Source organism: Heptranchias perlo, chromosome 20, assembly GCF_035084215.1.
Source record: "Heptranchias perlo isolate sHepPer1 chromosome 20, sHepPer1.hap1, whole genome shotgun sequence".
Classification (NCBI taxonomy): Eukaryota; Metazoa; Chordata; class Chondrichthyes; order Hexanchiformes; family Hexanchidae; genus Heptranchias; species Heptranchias perlo.
The window spans coordinates 28,624,312-28,646,036 of NC_090344.1; the positions used below are offsets into that span (position 1 = coordinate 28,624,312).

The 21,725-nt window shown below is 44.3% G+C and overlaps 3 non-coding genes across 3 annotated transcripts; all 3 read right to left on the reverse strand.

The window, feature by feature from the left end:
* trnar-acg (transfer RNA arginine (anticodon ACG)) lies at positions 1 to 73 on the reverse strand. The gene has a single exon. It is a non-coding gene; the product is annotated as a tRNA-Arg (tRNA).
* A 7,901-nt stretch (positions 74 to 7,974) lies between these two features.
* trnag-gcc (transfer RNA glycine (anticodon GCC)) lies at positions 7,975 to 8,045 on the reverse strand. The gene has a single exon. It is a non-coding gene; the product is annotated as a tRNA-Gly (tRNA).
* A 2,947-nt stretch (positions 8,046 to 10,992) lies between these two features.
* trnag-gcc (transfer RNA glycine (anticodon GCC)) lies at positions 10,993 to 11,063 on the reverse strand. Its single transcript has one exon. It is a non-coding gene; the product is annotated as a tRNA-Gly (tRNA).
* Positions 11,064 to 21,725: the final 10,662 nt, after the last annotated feature.

The following is a 21,725-nucleotide window of genomic DNA, read 5'->3' on the forward strand; positions in this document are numbered from 1 at the left end:
CGAGCCAGGTAGGAGTCGAACCTACAATCTTCTGATCCGTAGTCAGACGCGTTATCCATTGCGCCACTGGCCCATGTGATATCAATGATTGTATTTTATTTCATTTTTCATTCAGAATCAACCGACAGGTTGACACAGATAAACACAGCGAAATCGACAAGAGAAACAGAAATGAACCAAACGGCTTCAAACTCCAACAAACAGTTGCGAGTATCTGACAGGTATCAGTGAGGGGAGATGGTGATTTTGCAGCTTGATTTGGCTCCGTTGCTTCGCTGCTCAAAGTGCCTGTTTCGTCCGGTCCTTTATTGACTTAAGCCTCCGATGTGATATTTACCCAATTTGTGAGTTCAGCAACAAAATGATCTTTAACAAAATAATATTTGTATTAGTTTCAGAGTCAACAAGGAAAGGATTCCAGAACTGCAGTGCGGAAGTGCTCTTTCATTGTACAGACGGACCTCTCATGGAATGTCTCCGAAACACGTTTCGAGGATACTGTTCCAGAGGGCTGATTTTACAAACTACTTTAGTTACAACCAGCAACCCATCTCCATTAAAAGTTACGAAGCGATACTCGTTTCAGAGCAGTTTTCGCTGTTCAGCTTTTGTAAAATTAGTAGAAACTCATTTTGAACATATCTTAGTATTAATGAGAATATCAGGCACATGACAATTGGGATGAAACCGTCTCTTGCAATAAGTACAAAGTATAATCGATTACAAAGTGAAAAAGCCAATCCAATCTCTCAGTCTCTCTCTCTCTCACTTTCTCGGTGAGTGAACGTAAACCAGCAGAAGAAGCTAAAACAAAGAACTGAGCAGTTTTGTTTCTTTCCTTTTCCTTCGGGCGAGCACAGTTGAAGAGAATGATTTCTGTTTCCTGCTGGACAAATAACTGGAATGAGCAGTGTATCAGGTTCCCATGGTACCCAGTGAAACATCCACGTTTATATCGCACATTTGCACTGATACCTTCCTTCCTCACTAATTATAGGAAACTTTTGGTAAGGTTCAATCACACTTCAGAACTCCAGAAGCGCAAAGAAACGTAGACAGCTGATGGTGACGTCACCGACAGGCGAGGGAGGTTTGCAGGTTTACCTGGAGCTGTAAATGTATAAACTCCTTCCAATGTACAAACTCCCCTCACCAACAGTAATTCAATTCTAACTGATCTGAGACTTTGGTCATTTATGGTGATTATACTTTGTGGTGTTAAAGCAGCAGTAAATCCGTTGTGTGTTATTTCCATAGCCATTCATTCAATATAAAACATTGTCATCCGACCGACCATGAGCAATGCCACAGTGGGTATGTTAGGTTACCGCCAGTTCTCCTCCAGCGATTGTTCTCTCGGCCACATATCCGGCATCACCTCTCGGTCTCACATTTCAGAGTCACTCCTGAATATGAACATATTTCTGTTTCAGTCTTTTACCTGAAGATTAACAAATCACAATTCAAGAGGGAGAGACCAAACAAATCAAATATTTAAGAACGTTAACAGGTAGAAAATTCTCCATAAATGCCTGAGGACAAAATGAAGCAAACGGATCAAGATGAACAATTAGCAAAAGGTAACAATTAAAGAAAGGAGAAGGGGAACCGATCAAATCGCTCCAAATAGTTTTTGAAAAATCCTTTTGGTTTTCATCTTAGTTTCTCCGTTAAGTTGGGGACGGACATCTAGAAATATTTTCCGTAACATCATAAAGACAATTAGAATACAAATTTCACAAAGTAATGATTAATCTCACTTATACATTAGCATCATGCTCTGTGTTTGAAATCTGGGATTATTCTACCATTATTTAGGTGTAGAGAGCAGTTCTGAATGTATGTTCTACATTTAAACGTAAGCGAATAAACAAAACAAAGCGTAAGTTGTTTTTAATGATAGGAAGAGCTGCGTTTACATGTTACATATCGCGATTTATTTATTTACGCAACTGTCATTTGCGAAATGAACGAATGCATTTATTTAAATGTCGGTACGGGTAAGGAAATCCCCACTGGATCATTTCCAGGAAACAGTCAAGTAATTAATTTAGATTATCAAACCCAAAATACCCGCTGGGATTTGCTGATTTAAATTTTCAATGGAAATCGAGATGGTCACGAATTATTGCAACAAATATACCCGCTGAGATTTCTGGTGTGATAAACACTGAGCATTTTTACAAATACTTACCCTGTTCTGGTTTCTGTATTGTCGCGATTATCACGTTCGCCTCACAAGCAAAAAGCCCCCGATTCGATCCCGGGCAGAATTTTTTCATTATATTGGAACTTGCTCCAGATGTACCTCCAGGGGCGAGTTTCTTCTCCTGTGTTGATAGGTCGACAATCGGCTGTTCCTGTTCAATTTAACAACGGCTGCACCAAACTCCTGGTGTGATACACACTGAACATTTCCAAACAGTCTCCTAAAATGCAGTCTGAAAAGCGTTTCACATACAAAACAAATCATTATTAAACTTATGAGTGTCACTCGGTAACCATGTTAGCGTCTCTTTCAGTCTGCAACAGAAAGTTATAGGTTGGTTAATGGTGTTTACAGAAATATTCCTCTTTTTGTAGAGTTTATTTGGATTCATGTAATTAATTATATAGGTGTGAGCGCCGAATCATAAACACGAGCCCACCAGGCACCTTATCCGGTCACTTTGATCATCTGCCCTAATCTGGCAGAAAAACAATAGGATGAACAGCCCTTGCCTGTAAAAAGGTGTCCTCTCCCCTTGATCAAACTAATGTCTGCAATTGATGGACTGGAGCGAATTGCGCTCGAAGCAGTTCTGGAAAATCCGCAATGCAGCCGCACAGGAATTCCAAATGAACTCTCCGTGGAGGAAACGCAGTGACAGAAGCAGAAGGAGATGCCATGTGGAAGATTTCGACCCGGACCTGCTGCATGAGACTTTAAATGTTGTCAGCCTTTAACTGTAGCTCACAGTGTGAGAACAGTCATTGTTATCATTAGCCTTTTATGTATCTTCTTGCACTGCATCTCCTCAATAGCCCCGGCTTATCACAGCATCGTTTTCTGCAAATTAAACCCCAGAGTGCAAACATATACGATTTCAAACCTAAGCAAAGTGTTTGAGATTGGAAGGAGAGTGCGAGTGGGGATCATGGGCCTGGGGGGCAGTGAGATCATCTCCTGAATACCAAGATATTCCGCAAAGCAAAGAAGCAGGGAGATGAGACCTTTGCGTCTATTTTTCCTGGTATGTGCAAAATCCATCCCTTCTCAATGGCCAGCACCGTTCTTTCCCTCTCCATGCTGACCAGGTCAAGATGGGTTTCATGTATTCGCTGTGTTTGCATCAAGCATCTAATTCAACTGGCAGCTGGAGGAGCAGAGGAAGCAGGAAGGAAAGAAGATTCAGAAACAGTTGATGCCCCGTGAAACGGGCCGAATCTTTTGTGTACCGGTTGCTTCAAATGATCCACGACAGCCCTGCGTCGCCTCACAGATCTCCCAGGAGCTGCTTCGATTCGGCCCGTGCATGCGTGCAATGTGGAAATGGAAACAGAGACATCCGCTGCTTGTGGGAGTATTTCACCTCACTTTTCCATTTCACGCTCAGGCCAACCCGCATTCGGTACTGTCATGGCCTGAACAGGTCTTTCGTGTTCTCACAGAAAATGCCACTTTTGCGAGCAGCTTGCCTGGACTGGACTGCACTGAGCTGGGACACTGGGAGTATTCAATTAATAAAATCAGTACTTCAAACAGAAAACATTCTTCACTCACTCATCCTGATACATTAGGGTCTCTATACTTGAATTATTATTTCATTTATTGGAACATATGAACATGAGTAGGCCATTCAGCCCCTCGAACATCCAGGTTCATACATCCTTCCTGAGGTGGGGTGCCCAGAATTGAATGCTGTCCTCCAGATGGGGTCTTGCCAGAACTCTGTGCAGCTTTAACATAACTTCCACCCTTTTGTATTCCCGCGCTCATGAGATAAACGGGGAGAGTGAGAGCTCAAGATAGAAAGCGAGAGTGAGCAAATGGGAGAGAGAGAGAGAGGACTATGCATTGTACAAACCGTCGCTGTGTCGCTTTCTCAGGAGCAGCTTTGAGTCCCCACTGAGCTTTTGAACCACTTACTGCACCGCAGCAAAAGTTCCAAAACAGCATAAGGGTTACGTGAAATAACCTAATCGATAGCCGGTTTGTGATGCCATGCGTAGCACGTGGGGCTTCTTCTAATCACTGCAAAAGTTGTGTGTCCGACTCTCACCATCGTTGAATTTTAGCTCAGGGTTCGGTAATTTCGGCGCTGGGAAGTGAAATGTTGCAGCAAAACCTCAACAGGATCATTAATGCCCTTCAAGGAAGGGAAACAACCCCCTACACTTCCTCTTATACAAGTGGCTCCAGTCCCACCCGAATTTATAATGCTTCATCCACTCTGAGCTGGATTGGCGAAACACTCTCAAGAAGGAGGCTCATCATCTGCTCACCGCAAAAGTCAATCTGCTGGACTTCCGGTTCTATCAGACTGCATGTTCCATCAGACAGGTTTCCAACTGGACAAATGCATCCGGCTGCCGTGCAAGCATTGGTGCTTCAGGGGTAGAATTCTTGCTTGCAGTAATTCTATGCTGTAGAAGTAGCTCCTGAAGATCGCAAGATGGAAATTATCGTGGCTGAGCGGTCGAACGCGCTGGTTTAAAGCTCAAGCTAAATCCCATAATTTACAGATGGATCAAAATCATAGTGCGTGGCTCCAATTCCGCAGTCTACCGCCTGTAAACTGATAACACTAAATATCTAATCTGCTATTGCAACAAGAGGAACCACGTGGCGATACAAATAATTGATGCATTTTGGAACACCTCAATTATTCCTTTTGCTCCGTTCGAAATGTTCAAAAGGAAAAAGATTCGTTTATTGAGGTGAGGCTCAACTAACAACCTCGCCATTTCCCGACCCTGTACAGTCATACAAGGACGACGCACTGACTGCTTGCGCCGCTGGAGCCCGGTCACTCTGATCAACTGGCCCACTCTGCTGGAAAGAATCTTAAGGTGAGAGACGCTTACCTGTGGAAACGTGTCCTGTCCCCTTGATGAAAATAATATCTGCATTTCACTTTTAGCTTCTTTCACATCCTCTGCTCCATCGCACGACAATCGGGTTTTCTGTGAACAGATCAAAATAAACATTGCCAGAAATTCTAGCATCAGTGGGATTCAAACCCACGCCTCCATAGAAATTTGATGGAACACTTTAGACCGCGAGGCCACGCTACCATAATGTCACAGTAACGTTGAAAGAGCTGTTTAATGCTCAAATTAATGAATTGAAGCTGATTGATCGCATTTACCCCGTGCTGGGGTTGTTCTCCTTGGAGCAGAGAACGTTAAGAGGAGATTTGATAGAAGTGTTCAAAGTCATAAAGGGTTTAGATAAAGTAAATAAAGAGAACCTGTTCCCATTGGCGGAAGGATCGAGAACCAGAGGACACAGATTTACGGTGATTGGCAAAAGAACCAAAGGCGACATGAGGAAACACTTTTTTACCCAGCGAGTAGTTATAATCTGGAATGCGCTGCCTGAAAGGATGGTGGAAGCAGATTCAATCGTGGCTTTTAAAAAGGAATTCGATAAATACTTGAAGGCATAAAAATATCGAGCGACCGGAAGGAGCGGGGGAATGGGACTAACTGGATTGCTCTTGAAATGACTCGGCACGGGCTCGATGGGCCGAATAGCCTCCTTCTGTTGTGTAACCATTTTATGATTGTATGATTCTATTGAAAACCTTTATTTTCTTTGCATGCATTTCTCTTTCTCTCCCTATCTCTGTCTCTTGTGTTGTTGCCTGATGGGCTTTTTAGGCTTCTAATGAGACCCTAATGTATCAGGATGAGTGAGTGAAGATTTTTTTCTGTTTGAAGTACTGATTTCATTAATTGAATACTCCCAGTGTCCCAGCTCAGTGCAGTCCAGTCCAGACAATCTACTCGCAAAAGTGGCATTTTCTGTGAGAACACGAAAGACGTGTTCAGGCCATGACAGTACCGAGTGCGGGTAGGCCTGAGCGTGAAATGGAACGGCGACGGCTGATCGAACCTGCAACACCAGCAGAGAAGATTAAAGAAAGACTGAGACGGTGGGAAAAGTGAAGGTGTAACCCAGCTGCTGCAGCCAATGTCGACACATTTATGTATCGTCGCTCTCACAGTGAATCAAATCACCAATTTGATTAAAGTATTCTTATGGTAGAGTGTATGTTATCACCATGCCGAGACAGACGGCAATCATATCAGAGAATCAGACATTCTGAAAAATTTACGCCAGTGGAGGCCATTCCGCCGATCGTGTTTGTACCGGCCGGAAAAGAGGTATCCAGCATCGCCCGACTTACCAGCGTTTGGTCCGTAGTCTTGTCGGTTATGGCTCTTGAAGTGCATATTGAAGTGCTTTTTAAATCCGATGAGGGTTTCTGCTTCTCCCACCCTCTCAGGCAGTGAGTTTCAGACCCCCACCACACGCTGGGTGGAAAAAAATCCCCTCTGCTCCACTCTAATCCTCGACCAATTACCCTAAATCTATGCGCCCTTTTTATTGACCTCCCTGCTAAGTGAAACAGGTCCTTCCTTTCCACTCTATCCAGGCCCGTCATAATTTTGTACACCTCAATTAAATCTCCCCTCAGCCTCCTCGGTTCCAGAGAAAACACCCTCAGCCTATCCAATCTATTCTCATAGCTAAAATTCTCCAGTCCTCGAAACATCGTCGTAAATCACATCTGTACCATTTCTCGTGCAGTCGCATCTTTCCTGTAATGTGGTGACCACAACTGTATGCAATACTCCAGCTGTGGCCTAACTAGTGTTATATTCATTTCAAGAACGACCTCACTGCTCTTACATTCTATGCCTGGGCAACACATGTAAAGTAAATAACATTTCTCAAGATGATGAAGAGATTGATGCTGAATGTGAATTTCCCCAAGGTCAGGCGGTCTAATTGATATTGGATGACGGGATAGAGAACGACATATCGAAGTTTGCCGATGGACCCAAAATGGGAAGCGATGTAAGCAGTGTAGATGAAAGCATAACATTCCAGAGAGACATTAATGTAATAAATGAATGGACAAAACCGTGGCAAATGGATTTCAATTTTGGCAAGTGTGAGGTCATCCACTTTGGACATCACAAAGATAGATCAGAATACTTTACAAAAGGTGAAAAATTCGAAACTGTGGCGTTCCATAGGAACTTAGGTTTTCCCTGTACATAGATCAATAACATGTCATGGACCGGTACAGGAAATAATCAAAAAGGATAATGGAATGGTGGCCTATATGTTTAGAGGACGAGAATACAAGGGAATAGACATTATTCTACAGCTACAAGAAGCTCTGGTTGGACCACACCTGGAGTACTGTGTTCAGTTCTGGGCACCGCACCTTAGGAAGGATATTCTGTCCTTGGAGGGAGTGCAGTGTAGATTTACTAGAATGATGCCTGGGCCAGAAGCGTTAAATTACGAGGAGAGATTACACAAACTATGGTTGTATTCACTGCAATTTAGTAGATTAAAGGCTGATGTGATCGAAATTATCACGATATTATTAGGAACTGATGGGGTAGTTACAAAGAAACTATTTCCGCTCGTTGGGGTTTCGAGGACTTGGGGGCATCGCCTAAACATTGGTGTCAGGACTTTCAGGAGTGAAGTTAGGACACACTTCTACAAGCAAAGGGAGGTAGAAGTGTGGAAATCTCTTCCACAAACGGCAGTTGATGCGAGCTCAATTGTTAATTTCAAACCCGTGATTTATAGATTTTTGTTAACCAAAGGTATTTCGAGATATGGGAGGAAAGCGGGTGCAGGGAGTTCGGTCACAACTCATTGAGTTACGGAACAGGCTGGAAGGATCAAAGACCAAACTCCTGTTCCGAAGTTCCTCCTTGGTGCAGAATGCAAAACGATCATGCATTGGCCGGGAATCGAACCCGGGTCTCCCGCGTGGCAGGCGAGAATTCTACCCCTGAACCACCAATGCTGGGTTGTATAGAATTTGCATGTTTCTAAATGGAATCCTGTCTGAACGAACATGCCGTTTCCAGCTGCGATGGACGAGTGGTTCAAGCTGTTGTCTCAAAACCCCAATGGAGTTTTCCTGCCTTGGTTTGAATTCGGCTCGCAGTGCTCCGGTTCAAAGATCTCTTCAATGCTCAAATACATAAATTGGAATTAATTGACCGCATTTACCTCTGTCCCAGCATGAGAGATACTTCAACGTGGCCGGTACTTTTGATTGGGCGTCCAATCTTCTCTTCCAAGATTTCAAGACCGAGAAGCAATATTTCCCAATCTGTAACTTAAATTCCGCGAGTTTTCAAAACCTGACATTTATACTCTTTATTTTCTTTGCATGCATCTCTCTATCTTTCCCTGTCTCTGTCTCTTGTCTCTCTGTGTGACCCCGGATGGACTTCTCAGGCTTCCTTGAACGGCGAAGGCTGACCGAACCTGCAACATCAGCAGAGGAGGGTAAAAAAATGGACTGAGACGGTAGGAAAATAAAGGTGCAACCCAGCTGCTGCAGCAAATGATTACACACTTATGTCTCTGCTCTCACAGTGAAACAAAGCACCAACTTGATTAAAGTATACTTATGGGAGAGTGCATGTTATCACGATGCCGAGACAGACGGCAATCATATCATCGAATCCTAGAAAGTTAGGCCACAGAAGGAAAACATTCTGCACATCGTGCTTGTGCCGGCCGAAAAAATCGATACCAAGCCTTATCACACTATCCAGCGTTTGATACCTAATACTTTTAGTAACGGATCTTAACATGCATATTGAAGTTTTTATTTTTTCAATGCGATGAAGGTTTCTGCATCTCCCACCCTTTCGGGCAGTAATTTCCCGACCCCCACCGTCCACTGGGTGGGAAATAAATCTTCCTCTCCCCTCTCATCCTTCTACCAATTACCTTAGATCGATGTACCCTGATTATTGACCTCCCTGCTAAGGGAAATAGGTCCTTGCTATCCACTCAATCTCGGCCCGTCATAATTTTATACACCTCAATAAAATCTGCCAACAGCCTCCTCATCTCCAAAGCAAACAACCTCATCCTATCCAATCTAATCTCATAGCTAAAATTATCATGTTCTGGCAACAGTGTCGTAAATCACCTCTGTACCATCTTTAGTGCAATCACATCTTTCCTGTAATGTGGTGACCACAACTATATGTTGCTTTCTTGCTGAGGCTGAACCATTGTTTTATAAATTTCTACCATAACCTCCATGCTCTTACATTCTATGCGTCAGCTAATAAAGGAGAGTATCCTGTATGCCTTTTTAACCACTTTAACTACGTGTCCTCTTACCTTCAGGAATCTGTGGACATGCACTCCAAGATCCCTCTTTTCATCGATACCTCTCAGTGTCCTCCAAAGCAATGTAGTTTCAGAGCAACTAATTCTGAAACGTCTTGCTTGATAATAAAAGTCGCACAGACGAAACCAATTTAGTAAAGGGAAACTAATATTGGCGACAGGAAATAGTTAGTGTACAGCTTGATATTAGTGCACACCGGAATGGAAAACAAGATTGGATGCACAGAAGAGTTCTGAAAGGATGGCCGATCGGCTTTGGAAGACAACGAAACTTGTCACTGGCTGCACAAAGCAAGTAACAGCGCCTGGTTGATCCAAATGCATGATTCTCGCTTTGGGGCTTTAGTTAATTAAAGTCCGAGAAGTTCTGCGTTCAAATCCCGGATGAGCCTTGCTATTCCAAAACTTTGAGTGAAAATACACCAATTGGCTTCTGACATCTTCTCAGAATTGCTGTTGGTAGGATTGAATGACATGCAGAGCATGTTTAAGCTCCAGAAGACAGAGTGCTGAGTTTCCCAAGGCGCAACACATGTAAAGTAAATAAAATGTCTCTGGATGATGAAGAGATTGATGCTGAATGTGAATTCCCCCAGTTCAGGCGTTCTCATTAATATTAGATGACGGGTTCGAGAACGACATATCGAAGTTTGTGGATGGCTCCAAAATGGGCAGCGTTGTGAGCAGTGCAGATGAAAGCATAACATTCCAGAGAGACAGTAATATAATAAATGAATGGCCAAAACCGTGGCAAATGGATTTCAATTTTGGCAAGTGTGAGGTCATCCACTTTGGACTTCACAATGATAGATCAGAATACTTTACAAAAGGTGAATAATTCGAAACTGTGAAGTTCCACAGGAACTTAGGTGTCCGTGTACATAGATCAATAACATGTCATGGGCAGGTACAGGAAATAATCAAAAAGGCTAATGGAATGGTGGCCTGTAAATTTAGAGGATAAGAATACAAGGGAATAGACATTATGCTACATCAACACAAAGCTCTGGTTCGACCACACCTGGAGTGCTGTGTTCAGTTCTGGGCACCGCATCTTAGGAAGGATATACCGTCCTTGGAGGGAGTGCAGTGTAGATTTACGAGAATGATACCTGGACTCTAAGCGTTAAATTACGAGGAGAGATTACACAAACTATGGTTGTATTCCTTGCAATTTAGTAGATTAAAGGCTGATATGATCGAAATTATCAAGATATTAAGAGGAACTGATGGGGTAGTTACAAAGAAACTATTTCCGCTCGTTGGGGTGTCTTGGACTTGGGGGCATCGCCTAAACATTAGAGTCAGGACTTTCGGGAGTGAAGTTAGGACACACTTCCACAAGCAAAGGGAGGTTGAAGTGTGGAAGTCTCTTCCACAAACGGCAGTTGATGTAAGCTCAATTGTTAATTTCAAACCCGTGATTCATAGATTTTTGTTTACCAAAGGTATTGAGAACTATGGGACGAAGGCGGGGACAGGGACTTAGGTCACAACTCAGCCATGATCTCATTGAGTTGCGGAACAGGCTGGAAGGACTTAAAACCACAATCCTGTTCCGAAGTTCCTCCTTGGTGCAGAATGCAAAATAATCGTGCATTGGCCGGGAATCGAACCCGGTTCTCCCGCGTGGCAGGCGAGAATTCTACCCCTGAACCACCAATGCTAACTTGTGCAGAAATTGCATGTTTCTGAATGGAATCCTGTTTGAACGAACATGCCGTTTACAGCTGGGATGGCCGAGAGGTTGAAGCGGTGGTCTCAAAACTCCGATGTGGTTTTCCTGCCTAGGTTTGAATTCTGCTCGAAGCGCTCCTCTTCAAAGATCTCTTCAATGCTCAAATACATTAAATGGAATTAATTGACCACATTTACCTCTCTCCCAGATGCTTCAACGTGGCCGGTGCTTTTAATCGGGCGTCCAATCTTCTCTTCTAAGATTTCAAGACCCGAGAAGGAATCTCTCCCAATTTGTAACTTAAATTCTTCTAGTTTGCAAAACCTGACATTTATACTCTTTATTTGATTTGCATGCATATCTCTATCTTTCCCTGTCTCTGTCTCATGTCTCTCTGTGTGTCCCTTGATGGACTTCTCAGGCTTCCTTGAACGGCGAAGGCTGATCTAACCTGCAACACCAGCAGAGAAGGCTGGAGAAGAGGACTGAGACGGTAGGAAAAGTAAAGGTGCAACCGAGTTGCAGCAGCCAATGTCTACACACTTATGTCTCTTCGCTCTCACAGTGAAACAAAGCACCAATTTGATTAAAGTATACTTATGGTAGAGTGTATATTATCGCGATGCCGAGACAGACGGCAATCATATCATCGAATCATAGAAAGTTAGGCCACTGAAGGAAGCCATTCTGCACATCTTGCCTGTGCTTACCGAAAAATCGGTACCGAATCTCATCTCACTTTCCAGCGTTTGGTCACTAATCTTGTAGGTTACGGATCTTCACGTGCATGTTGAAGTTTTTATTTTTCAATGCGATGAGGGTTTCCTCCTCTCCCACCCTTTCAGGCAGTGAATTCCCGACACCCACCGCTCACTGGCTGGGAATTAAATCTTCCGCTCCCCTCTAATCCTTCGACCAATTATCTTAGATCCATGTACCCTGATTATTGACCGCCCTGCTAAGGGAAATAGGTTCTTGCTATCCACTCTATCTAGGCCCGTCATAATTTTATACACCTTAATTAATTCTCCCAAAAGCCTCATCAGTTCCAAAGTAAACAACCCCAGCCTATTCAATCTATCCTCATCGTTAAAATTCTCCAGTTCTGGCAACGTTGTCGTAAATGTCCTCTGTACCATCTCTCGTGCAATCACACCTATCCTGTAATGTGTGACCACAACTGTACGCAGTATTCTGGCTGTGGCCTAACTATTGTTTCATACATTTCTTCCATAACCTCCCTGCTCTTTTATTCTATGCCTCGCAAATAAAGGAGAGTATCCTTTGTGATTTCACAACCACCTTATCTACCTGTTCTACCACCTTCTGTGATCTGTGGACATGCACTGCAAGGTTCCGCTGTTCATCTGGATCTCTCAGTCTCCTCCCAAGCAATGTAGTTTCAGAGCAACTAATTCTGAAACGTCTTACTTCATAATTCAAGTCGTACAGTCGAAACCAATTTGGTAAAGGGAGACTAATATTGGTCACTGGAAGTAGTTAATGCACAACTTGATATTGCTGTGCACCAGAATAGAAAACGAGATTGGATGGACAGAAGAGGTCTGAAAGGATGGCCTATCGGCAGTGGGAGGCAGCGCACATTTTAACTGGTGTACGATTTCAATGTCAGCGGTTCGTGGGTCTCGGGGTATGATTCTCGCTTAGAGCTTTTGCGTTTAATGGTAAACGTGAGATCTCAGTTTCAAATTCCGCACGATCTTTCCTATCTCAGTGCTTTTCGTGAAAAGTCAGCAATTAGCTTCCGACATCATTTCGGTGTTGCTGTTGGGAGAATTGATTTTTTTTCCAGAGAATATTTGAGCTCCAGAGGACAGGGTGTGGAAGTTTCCAAGGCGCAACACACGTGAAGGAGCGGGTGAGTGGGACGAACTGGATCGCTCTTACAATGAGCCGGCACGGGCTCAATGGACCGAATAGCCTCCTTCTGTGTTGTTTCCATTTTATGACTGCATGATTCTATGTATTCTCTTTATTTTCTTTGCATGCATTTCTTTATCTCTCCCTGTCTCTGTCTCTTGTATTGTCCCCTGATGGACTTCTCAGGCTTCCTGAAACGGCGATGCCTGATTGAATCTGCAACACCAGCAGAGAAGGTCAATAAGAAATAGGAGCAGGAGTCGGCCAATCGGCCCCTCGAGCCTGCTCCGCCATTCAATAAGATCATGGCTGATCTGATCCTAATCTCAAATCTAAATTCATGTCCAATTTCCTGCCCGCTCCCCGTAACCCCTAATTCCCTTTACTTCTAGGAAACTGTCGATTTCCGTTTTAAATTTATTTAATGATGTAGCTTCCACAGCTTCCTGGGGCAGCAAATTCCACAGACCTACTACCCTCTGAGTGAAGAAGTTTCTCCTCATATCAGTTTTGAAAAAGCAGCCCCTTATTCTAAGATTATGCCCCGTAGTTCTAGTTTCACCCATCCTTGGGAACATCCTTACCGCATCCACCCGATCAAGCCCCTTCACAATCTTATATGTTTCAATAAGATCGCCTCTCATTCTTCTGAACTCCAATGAGTAGAGTCCCAATCTACTCAACCTCTCCTCATATGTCCACCCCCTCATCCCCGGGATTAACCGAGTGAACCTTCGTTGTACCGCCTCGAGAGTAAGTATGGAGACCAAAACGGTATGCAGTATTCCAGGTGCGGTCTCATCAATACCTTACATAACTGCAGCAATACCTCCCTGTTTTTATATTCTATCCCCAGAGCAATAAAAGCCAACATTCCGTTGGCCTTCTTGATCACCTGCTGCACCTGCATACGAACTTTTTGATTTTCTTGCACGAGGACCCCCAGATCCCTTTGTACTGCAGTACTTTCCAGTTTCTCGCCTTTAAGATAATAACTTGCTCTCTGATTTTTCCTGCCAAAGTGTATAACCTCACATTTTCCAATATTGTATTGCATCTGCCAAATCTCCGCCCGCTCACCCAGCCTGTCTATATCCCCCTGTCGGTTTTTTATGTCTTCCTCCTTCTCCACTTTCCCTCCCATCTTTGTATCATCTGCAAACTTTGAAATGTTACACTTGGTCCCCTCCTCCAAATCGTTAATATAGATTGTAAAGAGTTGGGGACCCAGCACCGACCCCTGCGGAACGCCACTGGCTCCTGGTTGCCAGTCCGAGAATGAACTGTTCATACCAACTCTCTGCTTCCTGTTCGATAACCAATCCTCCACCCATGCCAGAATATTACCCCCAATCCAGTGATTCTTTATCTTAAGCAATAATCTTTTATGTGGCACCTTGTCGAATGCCTTCTGGAAGTCTAAATACACTACGTCCACTGGTTCCCCTTTATCCACCCTGCACGTTATGTCCTCAAAGAACTCAAGCAAATTTGTCAGACATGACTTCCCCGTGGTAAAGCCATGCTGACTTTGTCCTATTAAATTATGTTTATCCAAATGTTCCGCTACTGTCTCCTTAATAATAGATTCCAAAATTTTACCCACCACAGATGTTAGGCTAACTGGTCTATAATTTCCAGCCTTCTGCCGACTACCCTTTTTAAATAAGGGTGTTGCATTTGCAGTTTTCCAATCTGCCGGGACCTTTGCCGAGTCCAGAGAATTTTGGAAAATTATTACCAAAGCATCCACAATCCCTACTGCCACTTCCCTCAAGACCCTCGGATGTAAGCCATCAAGTCCAGGGGATTTATCCGCCTTCAGTCCCATTATTTTACTGAGTACCAATTCCTTAGTGATTTTAATCGTATTTAGCTCCTCCCCCCCTCGAGCCCCCTGTTTGTCCAGTGTTGAGATATTCTTAGTGTCCTCTACCGTAAAGATTGAAACAAAATATTTGTTCAGCATTTTTGCCGTTTCCATGTTTCCCACGATTAATTTCCCGTTCTCATCCTCGAAAGGGACCGACGTTTACCTTTGCCACCCTTTTTTCTTTTTATATAACTATAGAAACTCTTGCTATCTGCTTTTATATTTTTTGCTAATTTATTTTCATAATCTATCTTCCCTTTCATAATCAATCCTTTAGTTACTTTTTGCTGTCTTTTGAAGTCTTCCCAATCTTCTATCCTCCCACTAAGTTTGGCTATCTTATATGTCCTTGTTTTTAGTCGGATACTTTACTTAATTTCTTTACTTAGCCAAGGATGGCTGTCATTTCTTTTACACCCTTTTTTCCTCAGTGGAATATTTTTTTTTTGAAAGTTGTAAAATAACTCCTAGAATGAACACCACTGCTCATGTACCGTCTTACCCTTTAATCTATTTTCCCAGTCCACTTTAATCAATTCTGCTCTCATACCATCATAGTCTCCTTTATTCAAGCTCAGTACGCTTCTTTGAGAACCAATCTTCTCACCCTCAAATTCGATATGGAATGTCACCATGTTATGGTCACTCATTCCAAGGCGATCCTTAACTAGGACATTAATAATTAATCCTGGCTCATTACACAGGACCAGGTCCAAGGTTGCTTGGCCCCTTGTTGGATCAGTTACATACTGCTCAAGAAATCCATCCCTAATACACTCAATAAACTCTTCCTCAATGCTGCCCTGCCCAATTTGATTTATCCAGTTAATAAAGAAAGATTGAGACAGTGGGAAAATAGAAAGTGCAACCCCGCTGCTGCAGCCAATGTCTTCACATTAATGTTTTCTTCGTTCACTGGATGTGGGCGTCGCTGGCGAGGCCGGCATTTATTGCCCATCCCTAATTGCCCCTTGAGAATGTGGTGGTGAGCCGACTTCTTGAATCGCTGCAGTCCGTGTGGTGAAGGTTCTCCCAAAGTGCTGTTAGGAATGGAATTCCAGGATTTTGACCAAGCGACGATAAAGGAACGGCGATATATTTCCAAGTCGGGATGGTGTGTGACTTGGAGGGGAACGTGCAGGTGGTTTTGTTCCCATGTGCCTGCTGCTCTTGTCCTTCTAGGTGGTAGAGGTCGTCGGTTTAGGAGGTGCTGTCGAAGAAGCCTTGGCGAGTTGCTGCAGTGTATCCCGTGGATGGTACACACTGCAGCCACTATGCGCAGGTGGTGAAGGGAGTGAATGTTTAGGGTGGTGGCTAGGGTGCCATTCAAGGGGGCTGCTTTGTCCTGGATGGTGTCGAGCTTCTTGAGTGTTGTTGGAGCTGCACTCATCCAGGCAAGTGGACAGTATTCCATTATACTCCAGACCTTAGCCTTGTAGACGGCGGAAAGGCTTTGGGGAGTCAGGAGGTGAGTCACTCTCCGCAGAATACACAGCATCTCGTCGCCACAGCATTTACATGGCTGGTCCAGTAAATTTTCTGGTCAATAGTGACCGCCAGGATGTTAATGGTGGGGGATTCGGCGATGGTAATGCCGTTGAACGTCAAGGGGAGGTGGCTGGACTCTCTCTTGTTGGAGATGGTCATTGCCAGGCACTTGTCTGGCGCGAATGTTACTTGCCACTTGTCATCCCAAGCCTGGATGTTGTCCAGGTCTTGCTGCATGCGGGCTCGGACTGCTTCGTTATTTGAGGGGTTGCGAATGGAACTGAACACTGTGCAATCATCAGCGAACATCCCCATTTCTGACCTTATGATGGCGGGAAGGTCATTGATGAAGCAGCTGAAGATGGTTGGGCCGAGGACACTGCCATGAGGAACTCCTGCAGCAATGACCTGGGGCTGAGATGATTGGCCTCCAACAACCACTACCATCTTCCTTTGTGTTAGCCACTGGAGAGTTTTCCCCTGATTCCCATTGACTTCAATTTTACTAGGGCTTCTTCGTGTCACACTCGGTCAAATGCTGCCTTGATGTCAAGGGCAGTCACTCTCACCTCACCTCTGGAATTCAGCTCTTTTGTCCATGTTTGGACCAAGACTGTAATGAGGTCTGGGGCCGAGTGGTCCTGGCGGAATCAAACTGAGCATCGTTGAACAGGTTATTGGTGAGTAAGTGCCGATTGATAGCACTGTCAACGACACCTTCCATCACTTTGCTGATGATTGAGAGTCGACTGATGGGGCAGTAATTGGCCAGATTGGATTTGTCCTGCTTTTTGTTGACAGGACATACCTGGGCAATTTTCCACATTGTCGGGTAGATGCCAGTGTTGTAGCTGTACTGAAACAGCTTGGCTGGAGGCGCAGCTAGTTCTGGAGCACAAGACCTCAGTACTACCGCCGGAATGTTGTCGGGGCCCATAGCCTTTGATGTATCCAGTGCATTTTGCCGTTTCTTGATATCACGTGGAGTGAATCGAATTGGTTGATGACTGGCTGCGATGAATATTGGGAGGAGGCCGTGATGGATTCATCCACTTGGCACTTCTGGCTGCAAACGCTTCCAGCCTTGTCTTTTGCACTCACGTGCTGGACTCGTCCATCACTTAAGGATGGGGATGTCTACAGAGTTCACAGAGCCTCCTCCTCGCGTTAGTTGTTTAATTGTCCACTACCATTCACGATTGGCTGTGGCAGGACTGCAGAGCTTTGTTCTGATCCGTTGCTTGTGGATTCGCTTTGCTCTAATCTACAGCATGTTTAGCCCTGAGTTGTAGCTTCACCAGGTTGGCACCTCATTTTTAGGTACGCCTGGTGCTGCTTCTGGCATGCTCTTCCACACTCCTCATTGTACCCGGATTGATTCCCTGGCTTGTTGGCAGAGTGAGGAATATGCCGGGCGAAGAAGTTACAGATTGTGCTGGAATACAATTATGCTGCTACAGGAAGGCCACACAGCACCTCATGGAATGCCCAGTTTTGAGCTGCTGGATTTGTTCTGAATCTATCCCATTTAGCACGGTGGTAGTGCCACACAACACGTTGGATGGTATCCTCAGTGCGAAGACAGGACTTCGTCTCCACGAGGACTGTGCAGTGGTCACTCCTACCAATACTGTCATGGACAGATGCATTTGCGACACGTCGATTGGTGAGGACGAGGTCAAGTTGGTTTTTCCCTCGTGTTGATTCATTCACCATCTACAGTCGGCCCAATCTTGCAGCAATGCCCTTCAGGCCTCGGCGAGTAGTGGTGCTACCGAGCCACCTTTGGTGATGAGCATTGAAGTCTTCCAGCTACCCTCAGTGCTTCCTCCAAGTGGTGTTCAACATGGAGGAGGACTGATATCAGCTGCTGAGGGCTTGTCAGTAGGTGGTTTCACTTGCCCATGTTTGACCTGATGCCATGAGGTCCACAGTCAATGTTGAGCACTCCCATCCTGACTGCATATCACTGTACCGCCACTGTCTGGTCCGTCTGTCCTGCCAGTGGGAAAGGACATACCCAGGGATGGTGATGGAAGAGTCTGCGGATTTTGGCTGAAAGGTATGAATCTGTGAGTATGGCTATGTCAGGCTGTTGCTTGACAAGTCTGTGGGACAGCTCTCCCAATTTTGGCACAAGTCCCCAGATGTTCGTGAGGAGGACTTTGCAGACTCGACTGGGCTTGGTTTGAGCCTTTGTCGTGTGCGGTGCCTGGTGGCCCGTCCGGTTTTATTAAGACTTTTTTGTTAATCGAGATTTTACAACTGAGTGGTGTGCCAGGCCATTTTAGAGGGCAATTAGGAATGAACCACATTGGTCGCTGTGGGTCTGGAGTCACATGGAGGCCAGACTGGGTAAGGACGGCAGGTTTCCTTCCCTGAAGGGCATGAGTAAACCAGATGGGTTTTTACAACAATCCGGTTGTTTCATGGCCACCATTACTGATACTGGTATTTTAATTCCAACTTTTATTTTTCATGAATTGAATTTCTCCAGCTGTCATGGCGGGATTATGAACTCGTGACCCCGGATTCTGAGTCCAGGTCTCTGGCTTATTAGCCACTTAACATAACCACTATGCTCCAGTATCTCTTCGCGCTCCACTAAGTTGCTCTCTTTTCATTCCTCTTATTTCGTGCTTTTTCTTTCTGCCTCCAGCACCTTTGTCTGTATCCTGTTTTTGTTCTCTCATGTGTCTCTGCTGGATGATCCAAAATTCAGACCTGTCGCTTATGTGTTAATTTCTAAAATGTGTCCTCAAAATAACTGTAACCCCGTAATTTTATTCTTAAGCAATGAGAATACAGATATTAAGACCGAATGATAGATTGGGTTCATTCCCATTACCGGAAGGTGACGGGACACGAGGAGATGAAATCCCATCTGGGCTTATATTTTCTGAAAACGGAGACGGAAAAATAGCAAAGATCATCCTGTCGAAATACAATAAATGGACTGAAGATTCTACAGTCTGGAAACCTGGGCGTTCCAGAAACCCGTCTGGCCGTTCAAAGAAGCTGGATAAGTCCATCAGGGGGAATGGCAGAGAGGGAAGAAACGCAGACAGAGATATCGAGATGCATGCAAAGAAAAATAGTATAAATCTCCAAATTCTGTGATTGAGCAGATTTTAAGGTGCAGCTTGAAGGCAATTCTTGAAATTTTTGAGGTGGACAAACCGGAACTCTGCCAGTCTGCATGTTCCAGACATGTATCCAACGTTGCACGTGCAGTCTGCAGCCGTGGTGTGCATTGGTGGCTCAGTGTGAAACCCTTGCCTGCCGGCGGTAAACCATGAGTTTGTTTCCAGGACAATGCAGCATCCTTTACCTTTTGTATTCTGCACCCATGAGATCGCCTGAATTGGGATAAATTCATGTGACGGCTTCAATCTGTCCAACTTCTTGAAAGATTATCTTCATTTCGTCTCCGTGTGTTGCGTGGACAAACCCTTTGCATTCTGTCCTCTGGTGCTCAAACATTTTCTGCTGGAGATAAGTCAAACCTGCCTTCTGCACCGCTGAAAAGATGTGAGAAGCCAATTGGTGATTTTTGACTAAAAATGGGGACACAACGGGGCTTATCCTGGATTTGAACCAATGAAACTCCCTGAGCGAGAATCAGACCCAAAGACCAACTGGCAACAGAGCCGTGCAACCACTGTAAAATTTCGCTGCCACGCAGCCGATCCGCCATCCTTTCAGAAGGCTCTGTCGATAGAATCCCGCTTTCTTGTACAATGTCAAGTTCTGCACTAATTATATCACATCAAAAATATCAAATTAGTTTTGAATGTACGACTTGTATTATCAAGTAACACTTTACAGAAACGACATTGTCGTCTGTCTCGGCATCGTCACAGTTTACACTCCACCATAAGTACATTTTACTCAAATTGCTGCTTTCATTCACTGTGAGAGCGAAGATCCATGAATGTGGATACATTAGCTACCAATTTATCAGCTGGGTTGCACCTTTCCTTTTCCTACTGTCTCAGTCTTTTTTTTCCTTTCACATTCTCTGCTATTGTTGCTGGTGAGATCAGCTGTCGCCGTTCAAGGAAGCCTGACAAGTCCATCGGGACAAAACAGAGAGACAAGAGACAGAGACAGGGAGAGAGAGAGAGATGCAGACAAAGAAAATAAAGAGTAAAAATGTCAGGTTTTGCAAACTAGCAGAATTTAAGTTACAGATTGGGAGAGATTCCTTCTCGGGTCTTGAAATCTTGCAAGAGAAGATCCGACACTAATTAAAAGCATCGGCCACGCTGTAAAATCTCTCATTCTGGGAGAGAGATAAATGCGGTCAATTAACTCCAAGTTAATCTATTTCAGCACTGAAGTGATCTTGAAACAGAAGCTCTGCGAGCAGAATTCAAACCTGCGCAGGAAAACCTCAATTGAATTTTGAGTCCAACGCTTTAAACACTCGGCCACCGCAGCTGTAAACGGCATGTTCGTTCAGATCGGATTCCAAATGGACACTTGCCGCTATTAAGAACGCGCGCATTGGTTGTGCAGGGGTCGAATTCTCAACACTTATGCGGGAGACTTTGGTTCGATTTCCGGCCAATACAGAATCATTCTCACCAATGAGGAGCTGAGGAATATAAGTGTGCCATTTCACCCCTCGAGCCTGTTCCGCAATTCAAACAGATCATGGCTGATATGTGACCGAACTCCATATAATCGCTTTAGCCCCGTATCGCTTAATAACTTCAGTTAACAAAAATCGATCAATCTCAGGTTTAAAATTAACAATTCAGTTCGCATCAACTGCCGTTTGCGGAAGAGAGTTCCAAACTTCTCCCTCCCTTTGCTTTGGAGAAGTGTTTCCCAACTTCACTCCTGAAAGTCCTGACCCAAATGATTAGGCGATGTCCCCAAGTCTTGGACATCGCAACCGGCGGAAATAGTTTTTCTCGATCTACTCCATCAGTTCCCCTTAATATTTTGAAAAGTTCGATCAAATCAGCCCTTAATCGACTAAATTCGAGGTAAACCCCAGTTTGTGTAAACTTTCCGCCTAATTTAACCCTTGGTGTCCAGGTAACATTCTAGTAAATCGACGCTGCACTCACTCCATAGCCAATATATCCTTCCGAAGGTGCGTTGCCCAGAACTGAATACAATACTCCAGGTGTGGTCTAACCAGAGCTTTGTATAACTGTATCATAATGCCTATCCCCTTGTATTCTAGTCGTCTAGATATAAAGACCAACATTCCATTAACCTTTTTGATTATTTTTTTTACCTGTCCATGACATTTTAATGATTTATGTACATGGACCCCGAAGTCTTTTTGGACCTTCACTTTTTCGAACTTTTCACCATTTCGAAAATACTCTGATTTATCCTTCTAGGTCCAAACTGGATGACCTCACACTTGACTAAACAGATATCGATTT